Raw genomic sequence first — 15717 nt, 5'->3', positions numbered from 1 at the left:
ATAACAAAACATTGCATACCTCCTGAGGCACGCTGTCACTTGGTAACAGTGGATTTTTGGTGCCTCCAAGATGCATAAACAAGGCACTGTGCTTCTCCCAGGATCAGCCCAGTTCTGCTTTGTGTGTCAACACAGATGTAATTGAGGAGTTTCAGTGTCACCATCATGATGGAGGGTATTTGGTACAGCCTTGCAGCTGTGATATATGGACCACTATGTGTCTTTTGGGAACTAGGCGCTGCAGTAGAAAACGCACACCGACGGCTTTCTTCCTTTTGCAGGAGCCTCATAAAACTATTGGCTATGCTTGCCACCGCAGCTAATGTTGTGCTTCTCCACTAAAATGGGACAAGACCTGTTCATCAGTCCTCTGTCAGAAAAGAAAAAGAAAAAAAAGAAAGGTCCATCATATAGGGCAGAACAGGCAGCAAAAAGCTCATTATGCAAATAGTATGGCCCAAGTTTGCAAGTATAAATTACTCAGGTTCTGCCTTAGCCTTGAGTTCCTTTATTTTCCCCTGTCCTCCTCTTCCTGAGTAAACAATATGCTGAATGGTTTTTTTTGTATATTGAAGCATATTGTATGAGTATACTGCTGTGAAAGCTGTGTCCTATTTTTAGGGTTACATAACATATTCTCCCAAATGAGTTCCTCAAAAAAGGAAAGAAACCCTTCTTAAGGCAGCCTAGAATGTTGTTGAGGTTCTTGATTTTTTAAAACTTCTCTAAGACATGTAATGTATTGGTTAAATGTGAATTGTGTCTATTATTATTATTATTATTATTATTATTATTATTATTATTATTATTATTATTATTATTATTATTGATAGGCATCGTTAGTTGCCACGAAAGTTAGGCGAACAGATTCTAATGTTTGTTTTGAACCATATGGGCTATTTTTTCCCCCTTGATGTATGGTTTCCCTATGTGAAGACTTGCAATAATCAATAAGCTGTCCATTCTCAGTGGCTTGTGCATGTCTAAACAGCTTTCTGTCTCAAAGCATACGGAAGCAGTGACTGGAAAGGGATTGGATGCCTACTTAACATGTAGTGATGACCATTTTTAAAAATACGTTTGTGCCCTCGCCAACTTGAAGTAATGTTTATATTTTGTACTTGAGTATCACAAAATCTTACCCAAGGAAACAAGCGTACGGCAGCTTGTGTGCACCATGAAGAGCTTTGTTTAACTTTGAAGTGACGCAGTCAACAAAAAGCACTAGACCAGTTGGGCATAGGAGTGTAAGTAGTTATGGCACATCCATTATGCAGCAACCGCTTCTAGCAAACGTAGGCAAATATTGGTTGCAGACATTAAACTGAGATGCTGTGACTGGTATAAAGTGACACCATGTCAGAAGCTGTGCTCCTTCAAAAAATTCTACAAGTAATGCAGTATCTGTCAAATTGGTCGGAGCTGGCATCACAAGAATATAACGTCAATGGGACTCTTACTCTCAAATTAGGAGGTAGACTCTAATCTGTGGAAAGGTAGGAGAAGAGAGATTTGTTCCCGAGGAGAGCTTATTAGCAAGTACTAACTGTGTAGTAATATGAGCACTAAAAACTCAAGAACAGCAATCTTGAAGAGGCCATTTTGTGTGTGGAGGAGAGGACAAAATATAGCTTCTGTAAAAGGCGAAATCGAAATTAAGGGAAGGATTTGTTGAAGAGAATTAATTAGAGAATGGAATGCAGTAAGGAGAGGTATGAGGAAGTCGGGAAAGTGATTTTGATGAACATAAGGGAATGAAGTTATACATGTGGTCTTTTTGCTTTTTTTGTATGTATTTTTGATTTTCTTTTTTGTGTTTTTTTGTGATTTTTATGTTTTATAAAATTTGTGAAAATGCTAATAAATATCTTTTAAAAGAACAAAAACAAAATATAGCTTCTGTACCTTTTCTGGCTGGCAGACCAGATCCTAATTTTTCTGATGTCGGAGTGTTGATGCCAATGTAGTATTAGCGGTGTATTTGGTGAAAAGCCCTGCTTAGGGATGTAGCTTGCTGTGTCATTTTTTGCTTGGCACTTGGTCTCAGATGGATGACCAAGTTTGAGATAGTTTGCATAGTTTGGGATCCTCTGGGTGGATTCTACTCATTTAGAGGTTCCTGAGCTCCAGGTGTCTAGCTCAGGGTGGTTTAGTCTGTTTCAGACCCTACCATTCACTGTGACAGATATCATTCGTGGACCTTGATCAAAGCTGTCTTTATGCGATTCTCAATGCGGGATAGTTTGGAACCAAAGGCACATTTTGTTTTTAGGGGCACTCCCTCTACCCAGTTGTTTGGGGAACATTATGAAACCAAGAGCACAATAGTTTTACTATATGTCCAGGTTCTAGATCAGAGCTTTCCAAACTTTAATGTTGATGATACACTTTTTAGACATGCATCATTTAGCAACACAGTAATTCAGTTTTTACTAGCTCTGGGAGTTTTTACCAGTGCCGGGAGCATTTGCATGACACACCTATACACTGCACAGACTAACAGAGGTTTTCAATCTTTCTGAGTCCACGGCTCCCTTAACTAAGTACATTCTTTCTGCGGCACCCCTGTGGGGCTCAGAAGCCCTTGCCTGCAGAGCTGGCAGCCTCTCACCTTTTTTGAACACCCTCCCTTGTGGAGGGTTCCCTCATTCTCCTCTCCACTCTTCTTGGGAGTCTGCTAGGCAGCAGCAGCAGCAGCAGCTGCTGCTGCCCTGGTCTCTGAGCTGCCGCCTTGCCCCAAAGAACACCCTCCCTTGTGGAGGGTTCCCTCATTCTCCTCTCCACTCTTCTTGGGAGTCTGCTAGGCAGCAGCAGCAGCAGCAGCTGCTGCTGCCCTGGTCTCTGAGCTGCCGCCTTGCCCCAAAGAGAGGTTTCTCCCAGAGGCACCATTCGCCTGTGGAGCTTGTATTCAGGGATGCTGCAACAAACAGCTGTGCAAACTTTTGGGAGGCAGAGATGCAAAAGGGCATCAGAGGAGGGAGGGAGGGAGGGAAGGAAAAAGAGACAGGGGCCAGTGTTGGCTGCAGCACCCCTGAGCAGCTTTCAAGGCACCCCAGGGAAATAAACAACTATCTGGCTTTTAGAAGGCACCTGAAGGCAGCCCTGTTTAGGGAAGTTTTTAATGTTTGATGTTTTATCGTGTTTTTAATATTCTGTTGGAAGCCGCCCAGAGTGGCTGGGAAAATCCCAGCCAATGGGCAGGGTATAAATAATTTGTTGTTGTTGTTGTTATAAGGCACACTGGTTAAAAACCAATGCACTAACATGCCGCAGCACACAATTTGGAAAGCTCTGTTCTAGATTGTTTCTATACAGATGTTTAGTCTAGAATTTGTCTCTGTCCACTCATGAAAAGAATACTGTTGTGCACCACCCTGATCTCTGAGTGGTGTGAAATTCCAGGAATTCTAGGCATGCTTACCTAGGTCTGTGTTTTTTTCTGGGAATGAGGCACAGCAGAGACTGTGGTGTCTCTAGGGTATATGGTTTATTTACACACATATACAAGATCTGGCTTACATGCATGAAGAGGACACTTTCAGATCCTTGCTTCCTCGCCAATTGATTGCTGGCTCCTGGGAGGGAGGAAGGGAGACAGTGTCCCAAATTTCACATTAATGGGAAAATGTCAGCTTTCGGTCTGTTATGGAAGCTTCTTAAGCTTCATTCACCATGGAGTTGAAGTAGATTTGAAGCTACTAGATTTGTAGATTTGGCATGTTAGCCATGTAGTGGCCCACACCCCCCCCCCCGCTACATTTGGGGTTTCCTGATAGGTGGATAATCCAATACGGGAAGAAAATCCACTGTAAAATTTCATGTTAACCCCACTATGGACACACTTGGAGCACATAGTATGGTTGGGCTTTTTTCTATTGTCTTGCATACTCACTTGAATGATAAAATTATTCTCAGGTAAAGGCTATAGTCCCACTGTCTTTAACCATAGGGTCACCAATGTTGAATGGCTGGGTAGGCTTTTGCCTAATTCTAGAGGTATCTGAACAAGTGGAGGTTATTTGGTTTCCTTTCTGCCAAAGAAGTAAAACTGCTCTATTTATTTCTATTGTGGACAGTTACAAGTCTGGCTAGGGGGGTAGGGGCTTTCTAGTCCTAAGCAATCCCTTGCTTTGTTTCTCTGTTGTGGTAGTGCCGTCAGCAGCTGCTGGGGATTCCTACCGATGGGAAAAGGGTGATTCAAGGCCGATTCAGGACAAGTGTCTCATTGTATCCTCCCTGGCAGAAGCCAGAGTTGCTTCAGTGCTGCAGGTAGACTTTTCAATATGACCGCCTATTCTGTGCATCACGGTCACCACAGGTTGGGAATGTGTGTGTCACCCTATGGATGAAAGCAAAGTACTGAGCTCAGTGCTTTTGGGCAGCTGCTCCCTCTATTGGACTTTGTTCCAATTTGCCTTCTCTCTTGGACCTTTCTTCTCATCTCGTTCTTGACCATGCAGAAGTGCGACTAGGACACCCTGGGTTTGTGTGTGAGAGAGAGTGCGAGATCTATTTTGAAGCTGCTATCGTAGAAGCAAGTCGTTCTGTAACAGAACACTTGGTATCCTGTCTTCTCTCTTGCCACTGAGTTTCGTTGCTGCCCTAACCCACTAACAGTGCAGTTCTGTAGATGTCTACTCGGTTGAGTTCAATGGCACTTAACACCCAGGTAAGTGGGTATAAGATTGCAGCCTAAATTAAGTTCAGTTGCCTTTTTAGGCTTGAAGCCTTGCTTTTGGCATGCCACCTGAGATATTTTAGTTTTATGATTTGAATGCTGTTCCTAGTTTAGAAGAGTTACATGCACAGGCATCCAAAAACCATTTGTGAATGTATTTCTGTCTTGGAAGAACGGACCAATGTGACTGAAGTGAAGAGAGCAGGCTTGTGAAATGAGTCATCCTTTAATTAAGCATTTAGCTTCTTTCTTTTCTGCACCTCTAATCTGTATTGGCCTTCACCAACATTTTGCACTCCAGGCATTTTGGAGTATGGCTCTCATCATCCCTGGGCTCTCATAATCTGGTGGGTTGCAGTCTATAACATTTGTAACACAACAGGTTGGAGGAAAACTGATCTATACCAAAAGCCTATGGCATTGAAGGAGTCTTACATTTCCGTGAGGACATGGGAGTTGTAGCCCAATACATCTGGAAAGCAGCACCAGGGTTTGGAGGGAGCTTCACAGTGGAAGCAAAGGGTTTGATTCATAGCGGATGGCGTGACCTAATACTGGCTGCCCACTGCACGTTTCTGTCGGTGTCCTTGGTCTATTGCATGAACAGTCTATTGCTACCCAGGGGCAGTGAGGATTTTAATCCTTCCAGGGCTTTAATTTTGCAAAGCAAGCACTTTTAGTGAGGCTTAGTAGACTAGATGCTTTTGATGTCTATTTTTGCACAGCTTCAACTTTAAATAGCCTCTAAATCCACTCTGCCCTCCCCTCTGCAAGGTTTAATATATTTGTATGATTTGAGCATACTTGGCTTAATCTTGGACCTCAGACATGAACAGCTAAATCCATGCATCCTTTTTTTTTACTATTTCTTACTACTTAAATGCTGTCTGTCTCAAGCACTGTGCTGCCACAGCACTCGTAATGCTGTGCCATGTTTACTTTAGGCAGTAAAAAGAAGAGGCATCAATATTTTTATAGCATTTCCATGCCACAGAAAGACAGTCTGTGTTTTTAACTTTACATCTACCCTCTGTGCTGCTCCAATGGCATTTTCCGTAGCATGTTTAATTTTGTTTTGAAACAAAGTTTGACAGTCCCGAAAATCAACATGGCTAAGAGAAAATATTTTGATCATCTTTCCCAGTATTCATCATTGGTTGCATAGAATTAAAAGGCTAAAAGTTTAAACATTAATGTATATGAAGGAGGCAATATCTTGAGCAGTGGCTTTTTATGTCAGGGGCTGGTGGTAAGGTTTCACCACCTGCAGCCAGGTAATAGACTACAGGTAAAAGGTGTAAACACAATCCCTGGAATATAGTTCTTCCCAGATTCATACCTGCCATAGACAAGCTTTTTAAAGAGTATTTATGTTAAAGATAATAGGTTGCTGCTCAATTAATCCGGAATAACTTTTTAGTCAAGCATATTTTTAATAAATTCAGTCTGTTTTGGCTAAATATTGCAGTTTTAACAGTATATTTGAAGACACAGATGGCTATTCATCAGGGGACATGTATATCTAAGATTAATAGGATCAAGGGAATAAAAACAATGTCATGGGGTGAACTCACTGCAAGACCGGTTTCTCCATTTGTTTAATTCCTAGCTACACCTGCTTCTGCAGCCCCATACTAATTAATGTAGTGGTGAAGTTAACTAGATTAGAACCTGTGCTTGTCTTATTTCTATCTGGGAAAACTCTTCCCACTTGGAAGGCATACTTGGGTGCACACATGTCTGTAATAAACTCTTAAAATTATTACGTTTAATTAAAAATGATTCCAAAGTGCTGTAGGCATTTGGGGGGGGGGAAGCTTGTGGTCATGGGCTGTCTGGTAAATAATGCTTTATGAGCCTTAATGTATGTTTGTTGCTGCGGCAACACTAGTCATACTTCTAGGGCCTAGAGTTGATTTTCAGTGTTCATGGCTTGAAATGCTTGAGCCATGGTGAAACCAGCCTAGTAAACATGTAGGCATTTATGACTCTAAAATGGGAGTGACTAACCTGTGGCTCTAACCATGTTGGGTTCCCAACTCATCAGTCCCAGCCAGTAAAGGTATAGGGACCCCTGACCATTAGGTCCAGTCGTGGCCGACTCTGGGGTTGCAGCGCTCGTCTCGCTTTATTGGCCAAGGGAGCTGGCGTACAGCTTCTGGGTCATGTGGCCAGCATGACTAAGCCACTTCTGGCAAACCAGAGCAGCGCACAGAAACGCCGTTTACCTTCCCGCCAGAGCGGTACCTATTTATCTACTTGCTTTCGAACTGCTAGGTTGGCAGGAGCAGGGACTGAGCAATGGGAGCTCACCCCGTCAAGGGGATTCAAACCACCAACCTTCTGATCGGCAAGTCTTAGGCTCTGTGGTTTAACCCACAGCGCCACCCGCATCCCTCTGTCCCAGCCAGTAGTGAGAACTAAAGAGGAAGGATGTCCTCCACAGCTTCCCGTACAATGTTGCCTTCAGTTCCCTGCAGAGCCATAATCTTTACGCAATATGGTAGAGGAGTGAAGATAGCAGAATCTTTACCTACCTTTTCCGTCTATGAATTCTGGAGGAGAATGCAACTTGCATTCAGTCACATGGCTTCTGAACATGGACGAATGCGGGGCTGTCATGTTACTTGATCTGCCATTACTGATGCAACTCATATTGTCAAAGAATCACATTTTAGAATGCTGTTGTGCTGCAACTTAGATATCCCAAACAGTTATCCTGAAACAATATTGGAATTTGCATTCTCAGTGCCCATTAGATCTTAATCAGCTGATTTGTCACCAGAAGATGTGTACATTTTCATGTCCCAAAGTGCCTACACCAAATAAACAAAATGCTGTACATAGGAAACAGTATGCCTGCAATCTAAAACTGTGTGTACAAAGAAGAAAGGAGGAAGATGGATTTTGGTATGCCAGGGTGAAGAATGAGGTTTTAATAAATAATTTGGCATGGTAGTGTTAGAAGTCAGATGATAGTTGAACATTGAAAAGTGGGCACCAATTAATAGAGGGAGATGGGTTTTAGTTGGAGAATGGGGGGGGGGGGGAATGGTTAGGAAGAAAGGTACTGTACTGAAGAATGAAGATTAATAACTTGAGGAAGCCATATGACAGGCTGATTTATCAAGATGTAACACTTCTACAGCAATCTCTTCAAAAAGTGGCTCTAGGAGCATCCAATTCTGGGTACTAGTTTAATACAAACAACATTTAGGCAAACAATATGGGTGTTCTAGCAGTAGGAGGTACTTAAAAATCTCTGCACCAGTACATTTTGGCATTTCTGAAAGCAAATGTAGTGTTGAGCACTGGGACATGGTTGTCTTCCAAACTTTAAAAATTAGAATTTGGGGGGAAAGGGTCAGCACATAGTTGCTTATTTGAAAATGTGGGTTATAAATACAAATGATCCTAGCATATAAGTGCTGTAATTCTATCAGACACTAATTTTGTATGCCATTATGTCTGCCTGAGCATTACCCTGGGGTAACGTTCTGCTTAGTGGTCCCCATGCGATTTATGCTTCATCTGAAGCAGTTGTGCAACAAATTTTGGAATTGGTGCCTAAAACGTATTATATTGGTTGCATAAGATTGCTTCCCAGTGCCTTCTAGTTCTCATTGTACTGGAGCAGTCTCGCTACTCGTACCCTCAGCAGATCTACCTTATATTTAAGTGAGTAATCATTTCCTAATAAAGACAATTTCCTGTTTGTTCTGTGCTACACCAACAAATTCCTGCGAGACCTGTTTGGAATTTGAGATCAACATTGCAAGCGTTTGTTCTAATCAGCTCAAAGTTTTAGTTTTAGTTTCAATTTTTAGTCCAGAGCACAAAGATGAGATGTATCATTACACCATTCAATGCACAGTCTCTTTGAGATCCTTAGTACAGTACTTGTTTCCGAAAGTTAAGGCATATTCTCTTTTCAAATTCTCAAACATATTTTGAATATGTAGGATTAAATTAATTATTCCTACTTTTAAAACTTTGAACAATGTTTTAAGTGATACTGCAGGTCTGTGCTCACAATATTAACGATTACTTTAGAAACAGAACTCTCACATCTTTAAAGCTTTGGCAGTAATTGTTGTTCAAGTACTTTGGCCACATCCTGTTTGATGTAAATGCAGCCTTCCTGAATCAGCTGAGAGTTGGGTGTCTATGACTGTGCCACATGTGGAAAATAGCTTCCATAAGTAAAATGGGATTTTAAACTTATTAGTCATAGTTGAATTAGTTAATCTTTTTACAGGGCTTTAATTTTTACAGTGTTATTAAGATTTGATTTGAGATCTAAGCATCTTTCATTGCTGTTGCTAGCTTCTCGCCAGCTGTTTGTTCTGTATCCATTATCTACTGTAAAAATGTTTCACAAGTTTGTTTTTTTTATCCTAGTTTAATTAACTAGTCTCCTCCTGAAGCTTTGTCTCAGGCTGTAGTTGGCGGTTGAGCAGCCATGCAGAGATGGAGGTGGAGAGCTTTAAAATGCTTAGGTTTCAGTACTGTTTGCCCCAGGTTGTAATACGCCTGACTGCCGGCATTCTTGTTGTGACATACAAAACCATAAGACCATTTTCATATGATTTGCCAAGCATGCTTCTAATGGGTCACATTTGAACTGAGATTCCTAAACTATCAGGGACAAGTGGTTTGGTGTGCTGAAGGAACTGCATTTGGCTGTGTGCACAACTACAAATGCATACAAGACTACAAATGCATGCAAAAACATGCCCATGTTTTTAAATTTGCACACATGCTCATGTGGCATTGAAACACTGCTTAATTTTAACCGATGTACATCCTGCGGTTCATTTCTTCATCGTACCTTTTTTGTAGCTGTACGCTTGGGAGAAAAATATTTTATAATAAACTAATGGTGTTCACAGAGCCTAAATCTATAATACATGTGGAATTCTAAATGTTCTGTATGCTAGCAACTTTAATTATTCTAGCTAAATGGTGCAGATGCCCCTAAAAGGATGGCTTTATCATGTTAGGTGGGTTGCTCCTTTACCATTCTGATAGGTTTCAGTTGTTGCGAGGTGACATAGATGGCAATCCTGTAGCCATTCACCTGAGCAGCTTACTTCTGAGTTGACATGTATTGTTAAAGATAAGTGAAATGCCAGCTCTGGTGGCCTCAAAGTCATCAACTTGAGCATCATGTTCAGATAGTAAGGCAAATTGGAAAAGCAGAAGAAAAAGCACCTGTGGTTTTTTACCTGTGATGGATTCTTCTTTACTCCGAAGCGCAAATTCCTATTAGATGCATCCTATACTGCCAAAAGAAGACAGACAAGTCATGCAAATAAGAGAACACCCACATGCATTCTTTTGACTAACACGTGGATAGAATGACTGAGAGTATCTTTTCAGTGGCCTCCTACATGAATGTAGCAAAGGATCTGATTGGTTTGGGTGTGACCATGTTGAGCATCCATTGCACAGGTACATTCTTGCCAAGACTTGCAGTTAAGCTGAACTTCAAGGACTAGGAAGATGTGCTCCATTCATTTCAAATGTCTTTATCCAGCCACACCGATGACAAAGAAGAGAGGGTCTGAAGAAGTTATTTTGTTGTCGTCTCAACAAAGAAGCTCTTTTTTGCAAGTTTTGGAAGGTGGGGACTAGTCAGTTTGTGCTTTTACAGTAATGGAGAGCTTAGCTGCCATCCCAGGAGAACCTACGTTTGTCAACCATGAGGTGACAGAAGCTGAACAAAAGGAACCTAACAACATGGCAGAATCCAGAAAAGAAACTGGAACAACTTTAGATTTGCAGAAGATCCAGCAGACAATTAAAGATGACCTTGTGGCAGAGATCAAGTCTAGCCAGCTGGAAATAAAATGTGTGCTTGAGGATATCAAGAAAGCCTGGATGGAAATGGAAATGAGGCTGAACACTCAGGTTGACATGGTGACCCTGATGAAGGAAGTGAGCCACAATCTGACTAATATTACAGTGTTTCAGACAATGGTGAAGAGCCCGAAAATGTCTGCCAGCTTGACTTGCGTTGCCACGGATGAGAAAGAACAGGCATCCCAGTGCATGGGTGCAGAAGTTGGAAGTATAGACAAGTGGGAAGCACACTGTCAGTGTGGGGGGAATGCAGAGAATCCTACTTTGGGTAAGAAATATACAATTGTAATAGTTTTGCCTGACTGATATCACTGCAGACTTTTGAAATTAAAGCTGTTTCTCCCAGGAGAAAAATTCCTACATTTAATTATTTGAAAAACAATGTAGTAGCCTTGTAATTCAACTATAATTTTAAGATAGGAAAGTAGGTTTGGTTTTTTTGGGTTTTGTTTTAAAGAAATGTTTGGAAAGTAACATACTGAGATGTTGTAAGGAGTTATCTGCAGGGGGAAGAGTAACTTCTTTCTACAACCTGTAGTGTGTTAGAGTAAAAGGTGCTGGAACATTTCATGGCGAGTTCAGCTGACTCAGACAAGTGCTTTTGGGGAAATGAGCAATAGATTAAGTATGCCCCCTTGTGTTGCCTACAGAGTGTGAAATTGCAAAACACCCTGCTAAGTAGAATGGCTCTCTGCTTGAAATATTGTCAGATGTGAAAAACTGTGTAAGTAAGCTGAGGAACCAGATATTCACAGGTTTATTAAGAAGGAAAGACAAAACCGGAAACTGGTGTCATGCCAGTTTGCATTAGATCTTGGCTTTATGCTGGCAGTCTTTGTTCAGTCTGCACAAATATATTGTTCTGGCCCAGAAGGAATCTCTCCAGAAGCTAAGGCAAGGATCCTTAGCTGGTGTCCAAACATCTTTGTTATTCAGTAAGATTTTCAAGACACTTGAAGGAGGTGGTGCTTGTTAAAAACAATTTCCCACCTGCTTGGAATAAAAACGTTTAGTAAATATGACTGTGAATCACCTTTAAAACTCGACATGAGGTAGGTTTTACATACAAGAGAAGTGCAGTAGGAGCCAAATTTTATAAATGGTGGCAGGTCTAGTAGACTGTGTTGTGAATGCAAATGAGAAGGTACAAGCTTGAGAGTCAGGGAGAGTTTTGAAGCCTGCTGTTTGCTTTGGGTGAAAGAAATAATTGGATTGATCATCAATATTTTTTTCTGCTGACTGCTTGATTCTGTGCTCCTATTCACGATTGATTATTCAGCACCCTTTGACCCTGTACCTATCTACAGGATGAATTTCCCACTTGAAATAATTTACCAATACAGTGGTACCTCGCAAGACGAATGCCTCGCAAGACGGAAAACTCGCAAGACGAAAGCGTTTTTTGTTTTTTGAGCTGCTTCGCAAGACGATTTTCCCTATGGGCTTGCTTCGCAAGACGGAAACGTTTGTTGCCTTTTTCTTAACACCGTTAATACAGTTGCGACTTGACTTCGAGGAGCAACTCATAGCACGCGGTGTCGTAGCCTTTTTTGACACCAGTGGCGGGAGCACAATGGAGCCAGAGTAAATGGCAATGCATGCACAGCCTCTTACTGGATTTAGTGTTGCAGTCTCCCGGTGTCCTTCAAAGATGCCAAGTTTTCCTCTTGTTAGGAAGCAGGCAAGCGTGCTTGTTAGCTAACCACGACCCATAGCTATCATGTAGTTCCTTGAGAAATACTGCGGCGTGGTGTCTCTTCCCTCAAATGAGCTTCTATCCAATTTGAAAATGCACTTTGCAGTTAAGCTGAGGCATGCACATAAAGACAGCCATTTCACATGAACAGGCAACAGCTCCATGAGCAGGAGTTGGGCAGGGGTGGGGGCGGTTGCAGGCACAGGGAAACCAGGTAATGTGCATTGGTTGAAGACATCCCTACCTGCCTTCTTGTGTGTACAGCAACATGCAAATGCAACTTGAAATGCAGTGTGTGTGTGTGTGTGGAAACAACCTCACTTTGTGTTAAGCCACGAATGTGTACCTGGTTAGACCTGCAGCAGTTCTCAGGATATCAGTCAGGTTTGTAGGCAGCTCTTGGGCTGCAAGAGGTATTCTGACTGCTGTTTTTTTTTATATGTGTTGTTACAAAGGTTGCATGCCACCCCCAATCTCTGCCAAGCAGTATCAAGATTCCAGGGGGTTCCAGTGCCATGTTTCTGTTGGGAATCGAGATGCAGCAGAGGCTGTCATGTTTTTAAGAAATACGGTTTATTCTACACGTATTTACACTGGAAGCTTTTGGTGGTGGGAGTGCAGAGTTTACAGCATTCACATCTCCAGAGGGGTTTGTTCCCCGCAGCAGTGCAGCCTTGGATGCCGAGACTTCTCCATGTCTCTGTGCCAGCCTGCCTTCAGCCAACCCACCAAGATGGTTCTGACCTTCAGCTCCCTGCCTCTCCTTCCCAGCAAACCCCTTGCCATGCAACTCCTCCCTGCCATTCCAAGCCCAGTTTTAATAGGTGAAAATATTCCTGTGTGACACCATGTCCATGTTGCCCTGGCAAACCCCCATCTCCGTTAGCTGTAGGGTCTTTTGTCTTGTAGATGGCTTAATGCAGTGGTGTCCAAACTTTTTCCAAAGAGGGCCAGATTTGATGAAGTGAAGGGCCGACCAAAGGGCCAACTAAAGTTGTTAATTTTTTTTTTAGGATTGAAGTGAAGTTCTTGAGCTTTTTGTAAAAAGTTGATGAGCTTTTTTTAGGATTGAAGTAAGTTGTTGTGGGTTTTTTAGGATTTTGCCCCAGGAAATAAACTGCCACGGGGGCCAGATTAAACCAACCAGCGGGCCAGATTAGGCCACTGAAATGGACTTTGGACATGCCTGGCTTAATGGCAAGGACATCATCTCCCTCTGCCCCTCTGGGAGAAAAATAAGCTCAGCCTGTCAGCCCTGATTAAATTGCAACACTCAAAGAATCTAGAGAGGGAAATCTGTCACCCAGGGATCTAGGGGGGATCCCTGTTCCCACACTAACCCGTAATACTATGTATAAAATAAATTTACTGCTCTCGTAGACGGGTTATGTTGTTTTCCTGTTACCTTTGTTTCATTCATACTCATGAACATACGTAACTAATAAATTGTGGAAGAGGAAGAGGAAATGACTAGGTATCGTAAAGGTATTCTTACCAAATTAATTTTACAGTAAACCTAGTCCTGGACAGTGTTTATATCAGTGGCCTTCTCAGTCTGTGCACTTAGCTAGCTAAGCTGTTTTTCCAGAAGGTCATTTCATAGTAAATGGGCTTAATTTATAAGGTTCCACATTGGTTGGGTGAATTTTTTGGGAGGGAGTCAGGGGCTTTCTGACACACAGGTACACAAAAGTTCTAGAATTAAAATTGAGTCATCTCTGGAACACAAAATAATGCAAACTTTTAACGAATTCAGCTTTTAACTAGCCACTTGGCGATTTTTATCAATTTGTCACATTTAGTAAGATACCAGTTTATGAAGCTAGGCTGAACAATGGTTGTTTTTTTCTGTGCATGTAAATTAGCTCAGTAGTAAAATGTTCCCGGATCAGTCCAAATGTAGTTTATACAGTTGAAATGAGCTGAAAACCCGAAATAATGTCTTCCTCTTAAGAATGAGCTGCTCAGATCTTACAAGTAGCTCAAAGGTACCCGCCATGAGCTACTTACCCAAGAGAGATGTTCATTTGTAGTGATGGGCTTATTGGGTATCAGCCAGGTTAATGCTGTCTAATCTTGAGCAATAAAGAACAGATTTGACTACTTTTAATCCAACCAGAGAAGGCAACATAATGGTCGGAAGAGCCAATTCCCTCACTTTGCATCTTGTTCGACCTGAAGATTTCCTCTTCCCCTTGTTTTTGAACCTAGATGAGCACCATGTGGCAACGGACTTCAGGGGCAGGAGAATGTTGTGGTGGGCTTATTATGGCTTGAAATCTGTGTGCTTCTTACTCTGAGCATGTACTGTAACAGTACTTCACTAGGTCTAGAGTGTTCAAAGCCTTAAAACCCTTTCTATGTATTTCTTAAGATAGACAGTATTACTTATCACAACCATCACAATAGTCTGCTACTCACCCACCTTCCCTCCTTCCGGGTCCGACCATCTCCTTTTTGTCACTAAGGATATTATCCAACAAAGTCACCCCATTAGCACAAGGACTTTTGCCGCGCAACAAGACTTCTCCTCCTCATGTGCCCCTCAAATCTGTTCCAGAGAGTTGAAGAACCTCTAGAGCAGATTCTTTTATTGGAGGAGAAGAGGAAGAGCGCATTGTGTAGGCAGAAGTCATTGTGCTAACAGGACAACTTTGGATACAACTCCCGTTTTAAAAGTTTCAAATTATCTATTCAAACAAACAGATTAAGGGAAGCCAGTGCATCAAGTAACTTTGGAAAGAAAGTTCTTGTTTTGAATGTTGTCATAGAGCATGGGTAGGCAAACTAAGGCCTGGGGGCCAGGTCCAGCCCAATCGCCTACTAAATCCGGCCTGCAAACTGTCTGGGCATCAGCGTGTTTTTACATGAGTAGAATGTGTCCTTTTATTTAAAATGCATCTCTGGGTTATTTGTGGGGCATAGGAATTCGTTCATTCCACACACACACACCCTAAAAATAGTCTGGCCCCCCACAAGGTCTGAGGGACAGTGGACCAGCCCCCTGCTGAAAAAGTTTGCTGACCCCTGTACAGAGCCTCTAGGGCTGTGGGTATGTAACGGTGGCAAGAGTATAAAAATTGAAGGAATATTCCTACAAATGTGAAACAGTTGTATATTTATTAGTACAGTATACATTATGCTAAAAAACACAGTTTTTTTTGTAAGGGCACCTGCCAGAAACATGAGAGAAGTTGCACTACTACATCTGGGGAATGTTGCTTGATAAAGCCATGTTGGAAATGAATCTTCGTCAAAACTGAGCAATACATGATTGCCAATTAATCAGCTGTGGTACTGAGAGCACCCAAATGTTTAATGTGGCTTGTTAGAATTGATTGTCAATGAGCAGAGCACAGTAGTGAAAATCCCAATAATGCTTAGCAATGCTGGAATTGTAGGAAGGGCCACAGTGTACATCCTGGTTTTATCTTCCCACTATCTTTTTATATATTTCTCATGTTTGAATGATAATCCT

The 15717-nt window shown here is 41.9% G+C and overlaps 1 protein-coding gene across 9 annotated transcripts in view; it reads left to right on the top strand.

Moving 5' to 3' along the window:
* The window catches only part of MTUS1 (microtubule associated scaffold protein 1), a 103071-nt gene that overhangs the window by 59890 nt on the left and 27464 nt on the right, over positions 1–15717 (top strand). The window lies entirely within an intron of this gene.

This window comes from Podarcis muralis, chromosome 9 (assembly GCF_964188315.1).
Source record: "Podarcis muralis chromosome 9, rPodMur119.hap1.1, whole genome shotgun sequence".
Lineage (NCBI taxonomy): Eukaryota > Metazoa > Chordata > Lepidosauria > Squamata > Lacertidae > Podarcis > Podarcis muralis.
This window is presented reverse-complemented; position numbering and strand designations above follow the sequence as displayed.